This window comes from Lepisosteus platostomus, chromosome 3 (genome assembly GCF_059453375.1).
Source record: "Lepisosteus platostomus isolate fLepPlt1 chromosome 3, fLepPlt1.hap1, whole genome shotgun sequence".
NCBI classification, from domain to species: domain Eukaryota; kingdom Metazoa; phylum Chordata; class Actinopteri; order Semionotiformes; family Lepisosteidae; genus Lepisosteus; species Lepisosteus platostomus.
Genome location: NC_142613.1, coordinates 19,213,711 through 19,226,155, shown reverse-complemented (window position 1 = coordinate 19,226,155; position 12,445 = coordinate 19,213,711).

Genomic DNA, 12,445 nt, shown 5'->3' with positions numbered 1-12,445 from the left:
AGGCTCTTTTCACTCTCCTGTCATTCCACGGTTCGTCCTTTCCGACATCCGACATGACAAACATGTAGTGTGTTACAGAAGTATTAAGCTTTTTTAAATGATAATTGAGTTTGATGCTGTCCATTTGTAAACAAGGTTGAGCCTTATCACAGAAGGAACAAAGTTTTTGCTAAAATATCCTGGTAAATATTACAATCTGTTGCTCAGTTCAAACCAGGACATCAGGTGCAGAGAATCTAAACCATCCTCAAATCAGGGCACAATCATTTATATGACACACAGAAGGGCTAAGATTGTTTTTTAACATGAGCTGCAACTTGATGCACGACATACTCCTGGTGTCCCAAAGCTCCATTTGTGTTTCAGCCAGCTAGATCATGTGGTACCATTTGACTTCTGAGTCAATTAGCTAAAAAATGTGTCTTTTCTTTTAATGACGCCATGGCATTCTGCCATAGACGCCAGATTTATGAAGTCAACCTCAAACAGCAGTCTTGGAAACATTGTATCCCTGTATAATGTCATAATTTCTTTTATTATTTCCCACTTGCTGGCCTTGGGTGTAAGTTAACCACTTTACTGACCACACATTTTAGTAAGTTTTCTATTTGGCATAGAAACTGTCCCACTGACCTTGAATGTCTTGATGATAGACCATATACTGTAGTTTACGCTGGACTGTATTATGGAATTTTACTGTATATGACCATCAATGAGATCAACAATCATTTTCCCCAGATTGTTGGATAATGCTTTGACTTTCCCTGTTATAATGTGGTACTGAACAGTTTTGCTCTGGTGGTTAGCCTTTTTTAATATCTTTGATTTCTTGTGATTTCATGGTGTTTCAAGACCAATTTGTTAAAGTTAATTGTTTTTCACTCTGCATCTTCAATCATGCCTTTAGTAAAAGGAGTAATACACAGAAAAGCTGATTGAAGTGATAACAGATTCACTGTATTTGTTTAAAAAAAGATCGTTGTCCAGCTGCTAAATATTAAGTTTCAATTTTATTTAGTTTTTAAGCATTCTTTAAAAAATACAGCCATCATATTATCAATAATATCATAAACAGTTGATAGTAACCTAGTTTAAGATATAAGTAATAGGTTTATTCCATGCTGAAAAAGAAAGAAATAAAGCATGGAATAAACTTATCACTTGTGCCTTTGCAGCCTACGCATGCTGATGCTGCTACCCTCCTGAACTAGTTTAAGAAATGTTAATTGCTTAACCTTTTTTCACTACATAATGTATGTCCCTATAGCCAATAAGAAAAGTGAATGACTTTACATGCAAAGAGAATAACCATAGAATATGGAACATTTTATTTGTAAATAAATTACAATGCAGTTTGATTACAATGCAGATATTCAGCTATAACTGGCAATCAGTACGTCCTGCCTAATGCAAACAATCTTAACAGTAACCGTATTAACAATAATTAATACTAAATAATACTAACAGTTAATACTAAAACAGTCTTAACAATTTTATTCTCTTGTGATGCAAGTTAAAGCCTTCTTGTGCAAAGTCTCACAGAATGGAACACATAGAACTTTGTTTTAACTTTAATACCTTTCTTGTGAATCCAGAGCACTCCAAAAGGCTTGGCAGATTAATGTAATTATTTGGGGATTTAAAGGTGTCAAACATGAAAAAGCAAAGTAGAGACCCACACATGGCTTTAACCCACTTTTGAAGTTTCTCAACTGAAATATAAACTGTCTAGACACAAAATTAAAACTGTAAAAATGCAGACACCTGTTAATGCTGAGATGTACAGTAATTATTTTAATGTCAGACTCAGACTGAGAGGTCATGTCAAACTATGACAAGAATGTGATGGCAGCTATCAGATAAGTGGGAGAGCCTGCTCAAAAACGTCTGTTCCAGAGGATATTATAGTAAATGTATTTCAAAAATCACTTTCTAAATCGAACTTCTAAAATGTTCAGTGTTATAAAGAAAATCCTTTTAGAAAAGGAATCAGTATTTTTATCCAAGCCATGGACTTCCTGAGAGCCAAGCACACATACAGTAGACAAACACAAAAAAAAACATTTTGCAAGTGTCTGTATTTACATGTTTTAATATCAATGAGATATAAATAAAAAGTTTTCTAAAATGGCATCATATTGCTGTCATTGTTTTTAATCACACTTACCACTTTGACCACTAGATGACACTGTTGTGTAGTTTGTTGCACTTGAAATTAAGTACTAATTAGTAAAGACAATTAACAATGGCTGCTAGTCAATCAATGAATAAATTGATTACAAAAAATACAAATCATACCAGTATTAATTCGTACTTGTTTTAATTTCACAATATACATTTATTAATATATTTAGAAATCAAGGAGAAAAGTCATAACGTTAGCCTGGAAATAACCCTTCATGTTTCTACCCGTTCATTTTGTTACTGTTGTTCTTGGTTTTAAAGGTTTATACAGGTTCAGCTCTTCTTAGAATGAATGTTATATTTCTTATATAGTGACACAGTGGTGTAGCGGCGAGGCTTAATAATAAGGCAGAATTAAGTGTTTCTGAGCTTCCCAAATGAGGCTCCATTTCTCTGTTCATCTCTGTGGTGCAGCCACAGAGAAACCATTCATGCAAGGTGATTTAAGGTCCAAGGACAGCTCCCAAAGGGGGATGCACTTAGCTAAGCCTGGCTATCATGATCAATGGTCATCCATTGGCGCCTATCTGTTTAGGGAGTGCCAGTTGGACATCTGGACTGCATTACTAAGTGTCAGGAGTAAGTGACTCATATCTCACCTTGATCAACCAATCAGGGACCGGTAGGGCCGAGTAACCCACGTGGGACTCTGATGCCCATGGAACTTTCAGCCAATCAATGAGCTGAAGTTCCTCCAGGTAAAAGCAGGCAACACAGAGAGCCTGAGAGATTCAGATTCAGATTCAGATTCAACAATTCTAAAGGAGAATTCCAGGGCAGGACGGCCCAGGAGCAGAAGGCTCCCAAGGGCAGGACATTCTCGCAGCGCGCCTCCTGACCATCCTGAGACTCAGCCCGGACAACCACGGAACGGCCAGTGTGTCCGACTGCCAGAACTTTCCTTTGTTCTAAGAGTCTAGAGTGGAGGTTGCCAGAGAGTAACCAGCAGCAGGCCTCGTGAACAGGTCGGAACTGTGGACAGCTGAATTACTATTCAGAACTAGCTCTTCATCAGGAACGAACCGTTCCTCTTCCTGACTTGCTGGGACCCACAGTCATCTTTTCTCCTGTGCACAAACTTTGCTAGTTAAAGCCAACAGTGAGCATCAGCAGCGCACCGTCGCAAGCCGCACAGCACAGCCTGGCACGGAGCCAGAGAGCGCGGATTGGACAGCAACAGCCTGCAACTGTTTCTTTGTGCCCGCAGGAGATCTGAATCCCCAGAGATTGGATGAGTATTCAACTTCAATGCATTACAGCTCGAGAATTCAATTGTTATCCCAACCAGTTGATATCAATTTAATTCCTAAGAGTTATGTACTTGTTTGAGTATCTAATGTAGAAGTTATAACTAAATTCATTTACGAAACGGTCTTAATGAATGATATACTGAACGTATGTCCTCTTGATATGTGTAACACTTCGTAACTGATTGAATATATATCTTTTGTATTCTGATAACCCTCTCGATAAGATCTGTTAGGTTTACATACATATTCTATGTATTAATAAATGTATCCTCGTGTTAGTACCTGTGTGTGTGCGTTGTTTGAGTTATGTCGCATGGTTGGACTCTAAAGCCATCAAAAGAATCAACTTTGTGATTTACTGCTACAATTAATAATTGTCTCAGTAAATGCCCAAACCCTACAGAACTGGTGCCTTCAGAGAGCCACTACATTACATTTTGGCTATGGCAACGTTACATATTTGGCGTCCCTGAACGGCTATGAATCACTACATATTTGGCGTCCCTGGGTGGGCGTGGCAAGACTGAAATGAGTCAACCAAGCGAATAATTCATATAAAACGCCGCGGGTTTCATACACGACAATACAGTGTGCTGAAAGCCGAAAGGAAAAAAAGTTCCCCTTGCTCTTTAAGCAGTTCTTGATTGTTTTGGTTTTCTGTGGTAAAACTGTAATTTCGTACTTAAAAGTAATACTCTTTAAGTTTAACGATGGTTGCTAAAAGGTCTGAATTCGAGTCGCTATTAAGCACTCTCTCTAGCAGCGACAGGTCTGACCACGATCTCTTCCATATCTCCGTCAGCGGAGAAGCTAGAATAAATCTCAATTCTCTGAGAGAGCTAGCGAAGGACATAGAGAGATTTGACCCGGCAGTGTCAGAGAATAATATCGAGAGTTATATTCAAGACCTCAGGTATACCCTGCAGTACCTGCCAAACGCCACAGAACAGGAGAAAGTGTTTCTGGTCAGGAAAACTACCAGCAGAGCTGTACATGAGTGGATGGCTAGGCAGATGAAAGAAGTCTGTAATGACTTTGAGCAGCTATGTCAAGCACTTATCGAATAATACAGTGCGTTTATTGACCCGACTGCCGCGATAGCCGCCGCACTTAACATTAAGCACGAGAGAGCAGAGTCCCCTCGCGAATATTACGAGAGACTTAGACGAACTTATTTTGCAGGGCGAAATGATGAGGGTTGCGAAGAGAACACACATTTCAAGGGTTTATTCATTGCGAATCTCCACCCGTCAGTCAGAAAGATGATCTTAATGCATACAGATGCACAGACCATGAAAATGACTGATATTAAGAGATTCGTGCAGAAAGCCTGGGAGTATGATGTCCAAAGTCGCTCTGAGCAAAAAGCTGCTAAAGCGACTGTGTTCGCAGTCAGAGCCAGCAGGGTTAATTCCCCCCTGCTCGAAGGAGCACAGGCTCCTGAGCTGGCTAAGGCCCGTTCCAAAGGCACACAGGACCGCACCCAGCGTCCTAAGTGCCATGAGAACACCGGGGGAGGGAAAGGGCTAGAAAAGGCTGAACAAAAGTATTCAGTAGCCGCCCGCCTGGCCAGGCTTGAACAAGCTTTATTAGGACAGGGTCAACCGCTCCCCAAGGCTGCCGGAAGCGTGAATGAGCTGATACTCTCCACTGGAGGAGGCGGAGACCCGCCCCCTCTCCCTCCCTCAGTCTATCTGATTGAGCGGAAGAGTTCCTGCCTGGATGAGGTCAGCCACTCCCAAGTGAGTGCTGACTCCACCCCTGAAGTCACAGAGCAGGCAGTAAAACAGAGAGGAAAAGCAGGAAGCTTTTACCTCAAGGCTGCCATGGGAGATGTCTTACCCAGTGAGACACTGATTGACACTGAGGTTGAAAGGTGTTTGATGTCACACGGCAAGCTCAAACGGGTAGAAAAAGAAAAGGGCATGCGACTCAGAGAGGAACCTTTGGTGGATCACCAGAAAGGCAAGGTGTGGAAACAGGTCAAGGCTCCTAAGCCTTCTGTACAGAAGGAAAGGGGGGCCAAGAGGCAGACTGTGCTCACACAGTGCCCACCGAACACAGAAGCCCATGCGGAGATTCCTTCTGTTCCCTCTGGACAAGAAATAAAAATATTTCCTTGTTCCCCGGATATACAGGGAAGTCGTGTCCCGGCTGAGGTCACAACAACCTCCCTGCCACAGGAGCGGTGCTCCGAGCAGCCGCCTGATCCACCAGGTAAAGCACACACCTTTTACATCCCTAAAGAGGAGCAGATCTCCCCACCTGGCGATGAAAAGGAGCTTTCCCTGTGCACCCTGGCACCCAAGAGGGGTCAGGGCCACCACCCCGCAGTGGTGGAAGGGATCCAGATGGCAGGAGAGCAGGTTGGCGATGTAGCCCTCACCCTTAGCCCTGAGAGGTCCTCTATTAGTGAGGATCTGCTTGAGCAGCTGTCACAGGGCCACCGCCAAGTGCCCCTGGTGCAACATTCACAGGTTAGACAGGAGGTCCAGCTGGACGCTGAGACTACTGCGCTGTGGACACACCTGATCCCAGGTGCTGATTCCCTCTGCTTTGACCCAGGGAACCTGCAGTCAGGTAACATTATTTCTCACAACTACCAGGTAGTGAGTGAGACTGACCTGATTGTTCCTGCCTCAACGGCAGGGTTGCCTACACACCCAGTCCCCCAGAAGGGACAGGGAATGAAAGCCGAGCCGGTTTTCTTACAGCCACCAGCTCAGTCTGTCAGTCTGAGTCTGACCAACAGTGGTTCACCCAGACTGGAGCTGGATGGTCAAGCCACCCGCCTGCCAGTGCAGGACATCGCAAAGAGGGGTGTCAGAACCCCAGCCTGCACTGACATGGGCCTGGTGACTGATAGTAAGTTCAAAGACAGTGAACTAGCTATCCCAGTGCTGGGGCAGCTCCCTGAACCCCTAGCGAGGGAAGGGGGGAGCGAGCAGGTGTCCTACACCCACGCCCAGCGAACGATTGTAAACATGCCGATAGAGGGATTCCTCAATCAGGAGGTGTGCAGGGTGGACCTGAACAGTGAGAATAGGGTAACAATCCCAGATCACTCAGGTGCTCCAGATGACCACTCAGCCGAGGGTCAGGCATGCTCCACCGCTGCACCGCCCCCTGCAGGGTTCCTAGAGCACAGGCATGAACAAATCGAAAAAGCAGATGCCCTGGAAACGGAGGAGCAGCATCAGCCGCTGCGTCAGATCTCCCCAGATTTCCAGGATGTTGGTGCCCAAGATGCCACAGGGCATACTGAGAAAGACACCATGTACACGCTGCGCCAGCTTAGAAAGGCAACAGTCACTCAGAAGGAGATGACTGGGATCAGCCACCTGAAAAGACTTTTGGGAGGACTGATTGCTGCCACCACTGTTGCACGTTTGCTTTTTCTGGTAGGTTTGTGTGCTACTGGCACTCTCACCCTGACTGCCCCAAGAAGGCAGGTGTCAGAGATGCCAGAGGGTAGTGACAGACTGTATCAACAGCAGCAAAAGTTGGAAAGCTTAGGGGAAACCCTACAGGCAACTTCCTATGCAACAGGGTTAAACCTTATTCCCCAACCAGTGGACATGATTGTTGGTGTTATACAGTGGGTTTATGCTTGTGTGCAACAGGCCAGAATGTTGACACAAGACCTGTTAAGGGAGTTTAGTGCCACTGTAGCCAGTCTAGCCATGGCACAATTCCCAACCCACTTGATTCCACTCTTCTCAGTAGAGGAGTATGTGACATTAACCCCATCGCTCATAGCTCACCCAGAAGGCAAACCAAGATTGAATTCGGTTCCAAATCTTGAGATGGGTATGGCTACCAAAGCTATCCATTGGCTGTGTCTAAACGATTCACCAATGAAGGGTGTAAAGCTACTAATGGGCAGAGGGAGGTTAATGAACCCCATGAAGAGCAGGTGGGAAGTAAATGGCTGGTCAGCACACCACATTTAACTGACACTATGACTTGTGACAGGCATGATACAGCTACCACAATGCAGCTACTTAATCAAAACAGTTTTCCTGTAAGTTCCCGAGGAGGCCATAGTACAGCATGGTGATTTAATACTGTACGGTCTGGAACCAGACAATATAAGACCAAACTTGAGGTCATGGATGCCTTCAGGTGCCACACTAAGGAATTGGATAGAAATCCAAGAAACAGTAAGCCCTGAAGAGGTACAGGTAGTTGAGTTTGCTTTAATGGAACAAACCTCCAAACCACCCTAGCAGATACCCAACACAGGTGTTGTGGTTTATCGGGGGGCTGGGAACAGGAACTGGTGTTATTGTAACACTACTGCCAGGTAGCTGGATCATGACTGACAGTGTACTCTGAATGATGTAGTCTCACATCAAGATGTACTCTGGGTAGCATGAATGAGTCAAAGGTAGCATGTCAAAAGAAAGGAAGTGACTTCTCCCCAAATATCTACTACAGAGGTATCAGATATTGACAGTGAGCTTCCTGATGTGTAATTCCTAGACTTAGATAATGTCTCCTACCGTGTTTATACATACTCCAGATGTTATTCATCCTGTTTGTATCCAATGCTGGTTCCGGTATGAATTTTCGAGGAGTAATGTGGACATTTAAGGTTAATGTTCTAATGGCAAGGGACATCACTTAACTCTGTTTTGTTTTGAAGGCAACAATGCCTCGGGACCTCGTGGCCTTCAAAAAGGGGGGATATGTAGCGGCGAGGCTTAATAATAAGGCAGAATTAAGTGTTTCTGAGCTTCCCAAATGAGGCCCCATTTCTCTGTTCATCTCTGTGGTGCAGCCACAGAGAAACCATTCATGCAAGGTGATTTAAGGTCCAAGGACAGCTCCCAAAGGGGGATGCACTTAGCTAAGCCTGGCTATCATGATCAATGGTCATCCATTGGCGCCTATCTGTTTAGGGAGTGCCAGTTGGACATCTGGACTGCATTACTAAGTGTCAGGAGTAAGTGACTCATATCTCACCTTGATCAACCAATCAGGGACCGGTAGGGCCGAGTAACCCACGTGGGACTCTGATGCCCATGGAACTTTCAGCCAATCAATGAGCTGAAGTTCCTCCAGGTAAAAGCAGGCAACACAGAGAGCCTGAGAGATTCAGATTCAGATTCAGATTCAACAATTCTAAAGGAGAATTCCAGGGCAGGACGGCCCAGGAGCAGAAGGCTCCCAAGGGCAGGACATTCTCGCAGCGCGCCTCCTGACCATCCTGAGACTCAGCTTGGACAACCACGGAACGGCCAGTGTGTCCGAGTGCCAGAACTTTCCTCTGTTCTAAGTCTAGAGCGGAGGTTGCCAGAGAGTAACCAGAGGATCCACCCAAGGTTAACATCAGCAGCAAGCCTCGTGAACAGGTTGGAACTGTGGACAGCTGAATCACTATTCAGAACTAGCTCTTCATTAGGAACGAACCGTTCCTCTTCCTGACTTGCTGGGACCCACAGTCATCTTTTCTCCTGTGCACAAACTTTGCTAGTTAAAGCCAACAGTGAGCATCAGCAGCGCACCGTCGCAAGCCGCACAGCACAGCCTGGCACCGAGCCAGAGAGCGCGGATTGGACAGCAACAGCCTGCAACTGTTTCTTTGTGCCCGCAGGAGATCTGAATCCCCAAAGATTGGATGAGTATTCAACTTCAATGCATTACAGCTCAAGAATTCAATTGTTATCCCAACCAGTTGATATCAATTTAATTCCTAAGAGTTATGTACTTGTTTGAGTATCTAATGTAGAAGTTATAACTAAGTTCATTTACGAAACGGTCTTAATGAATGATATACTGAACGTATGTCCTCTTGATATGTGTAACACTTCGTAACTGATTGAATATATATCTTTTGTATTCTGATAACCCTCTCGATAAGATCTGTTAGGTTTACATGCATATTCTATGTATTAATAAATGTATCCTCGTGTATTAGTACCTGTGTGTGTGCGTTGTTTGAGTTATGTCGCATGGTTGGACTCTAAAGCCATCAAAAGAATCAACTTTGTGATTTACTGCTACAATTAATAATTGTCTCAGTAAATGCCCAAACCCTACAGAACGGGTGCCTTCAGAGAGCCACTACATTACATTTTGGCTATGGCAACGTTACATATTTGGCGTCCCTGAACGGCTATGAATCACTACAGTGGCATAGTGGTTAGTATTGCTACCTTAAAGTGCTGGGGCCCTGAGTCCATTTGGAGATCTGTGATAATATCTTTGTGGAATTTGTACAGTATGCTCTCCCTGTGTTTGCCTGGGTTTTTGCCAAGTGTTCTGGTTTTCTCTCACAGTCCAATGCTCTGTGTGTCTGACCTGTGATGGCCAGTGTTCCATCTGGGATTTATCCTGCCTTGCACCCACCGGTTGCCAGTATAAGTTCTAGCTCCCCCATGACCCTAAATGGAGAGAAACAGTTAAAAGATGGGTGGGTGATGGAGAGAAAGTGTGCCAAGAGCCTATGTGGCATATGGCTACATGTTCAAATTAAAAATTAACCATTTTAAATGATAGAAAAAAGCAAATCAAAAACAACACACCTGCAAATAAGTTAAATATAATTCAAACTAATTAGAATTCAAATTAATACAGCTTTGAAAATACCTCCACAATATGGGTATCAAATTTTACACTGTAATGGTAATTAAACAATTAGACCATCTAATTCCAGTAAGAAAAGCAGATAACCTGAATTATAAGTTGATTTAACCAAATGATTTGTAAATTTGTGTACGTATCCTTTTATCTTACCTATCATTTTATTACATATCAGATAAACTCCTGCCTTTTACTACGGTTCCTTTACAATGACTTTCACAACATTGCCTCCTCTGGGTTAAGTACTCCCAACTCTTCTGCCACAGTTCACTGGAAAATCGATAAGTGTTTTCAGTGCTGCCCAAAGCATGACATATGTTTTTTGCGAAAGCAAATCCTTCATCCATCTGTTAACTACGTAGCAAAATAGGCTAATTCACTGCCCTAAATTGAGTACAAGGTTCATATCTGACTCAGTTCACGGCTAAATTGACTGTCTGCCTACAGACCTGCCAAGAACTGAGAGAATAAGGGAGTGAGGTTGACTGGAGCCTTAGCTGTAGCTTCTGACACATACAGGACAGAATATTCATGTCTTCCTAGAATAACAATGAAAAGGTCTTCACATCTCCAGCGAAAGGTCCAATATCTATAAGAATGAACAACATTGTAAATGAGAACTGGAAATTTAGGCCATTTTGCTTGTTTGGCTGCTAGAAAATTAGTAAGCCTTTCAAGGCCTGTCAAGCCTTTAAAGCCTTTAAGAATCCCATGTTGTCAGTTGTATGAGCATTGCTAAGGAGTTTGTTCCAGATGTCCAGGAACCCATTTGTTAAAAATTACTAGACAGTCTTGACACATGTAAATACCGTAGATGTTTTGAAAAACCCCTGCATATTCTAGAGGGAGATACAGCACAAATACAAAATGTGAAGTGGTTTAACATGTTGTATTTTACCTAATCTAAGGCAGCAACACTGCATTGTTTGGAGGGGAAGAGAATTCCTGGGTTGTGACATTTCTGCACAGTCGTCTGATTAAATGAGATGTGGGATATCAGGTATGTTTTAGTTTCAGTGGCACAACCTGTCCTTCTTGCTTAATCCCCAACATGTGGTACTGAATTAGAATATGCAAACATCACAGAAAACATTGCCAACTCTTGGTGTTTCATGGCTACAGATAAAACAATTGTAAAAAAACAATGATGCAAATAATATTTCAACTGCATCTCATGTGATCTTGCCCTGTGTCAGCCGCAGCCTATGGTAAATAATTATTTTATGCATGCCAAACCCTTCCATTACCACTTATCATTACATGTCAGAAAAAGAATGTTCAGTTAGGGTACACTAAAAAATTGAATTTGATTACAGTGATTAATTTTCTTCTATTCCCCTAGTCCCACTATTAATTCCACACCAAAATAGAGTTTGTCGCTGGACCTACAGTATGGGATACAGTACGGAGGAATTTGAACATATGGTGACTGAAAAGATCTGAATTCAGAATCTACTTCTTACAAATAAAATTTTAAACACCCCATGAAAAATGTTTTCAATTATATCCTCCTTTAAAATCTATTGGATCTCTATTCTGTGGAAGATCCCATTGTAGAATAAGTCAGTGACTTTCCTACATGAACTGCACTGCAACAAATATAACATCTACATTGTGATGCTGGCTTTATTTTGAACATATAAGCAAAAGTAAATAAAAAATCAAACAAAACATATTCTACAAAACAGAGATGACTACACAGGGCAGCTTTTGAGACAATGTATGGGGGCCTTTAATCTGCTGATATTCTCATTGCTACTGCAGTCCTTTCTGCAGGCAACGCCAATTTAAAGTGAATTTAAAACAAATCTTTTTAATCAAAACTTTTAATGCCCAAATTGAATATTTCTATATTGATTGCATATGTATTCACCCTCTTTGAATTTGAGGGTTACACAAATTAATTTGGCAAGTGACACGATTAGCTGAATGGACTCTATATCTCTGTGCAATAGTTGTGGTTCACTTGATTACAGGATACAAACACGCATCTCTATTTAAGTTCAGTGAATTTCAAGTAAAGATTCAACCATGAAGACCAAGGAGCTTCCAAAATATTTCAGTTATAGAGAAATATTTAAAGTTATAGAGACACAGAGACAGGATAAAGGGTAAATAATTTTTTCTTTGGCTCTCAAAGACTGAATATCCCTTTGAGAGCAGTGAACAGCTGAATAGCTGGACAAGGAGAAAACTGCTTAGGGATTCCACATTGAGGCCAATGGCAACTCTTAAAGGGCTACAGAGCTCAATAACTGAAATGGAAGAAAATGTCCGTGAGCCAAAGATGACAGAGTGGCAAGACAAAAGCTCTGTGGGAAAAGGTTTTGTGATCACCCAAAAGTTAAAACGTGTTGGTCTAAATGCAAGGACAAAGTCATATAACAAGATATACTGTACAGTGTGTATTCTTGAGTGGCCCA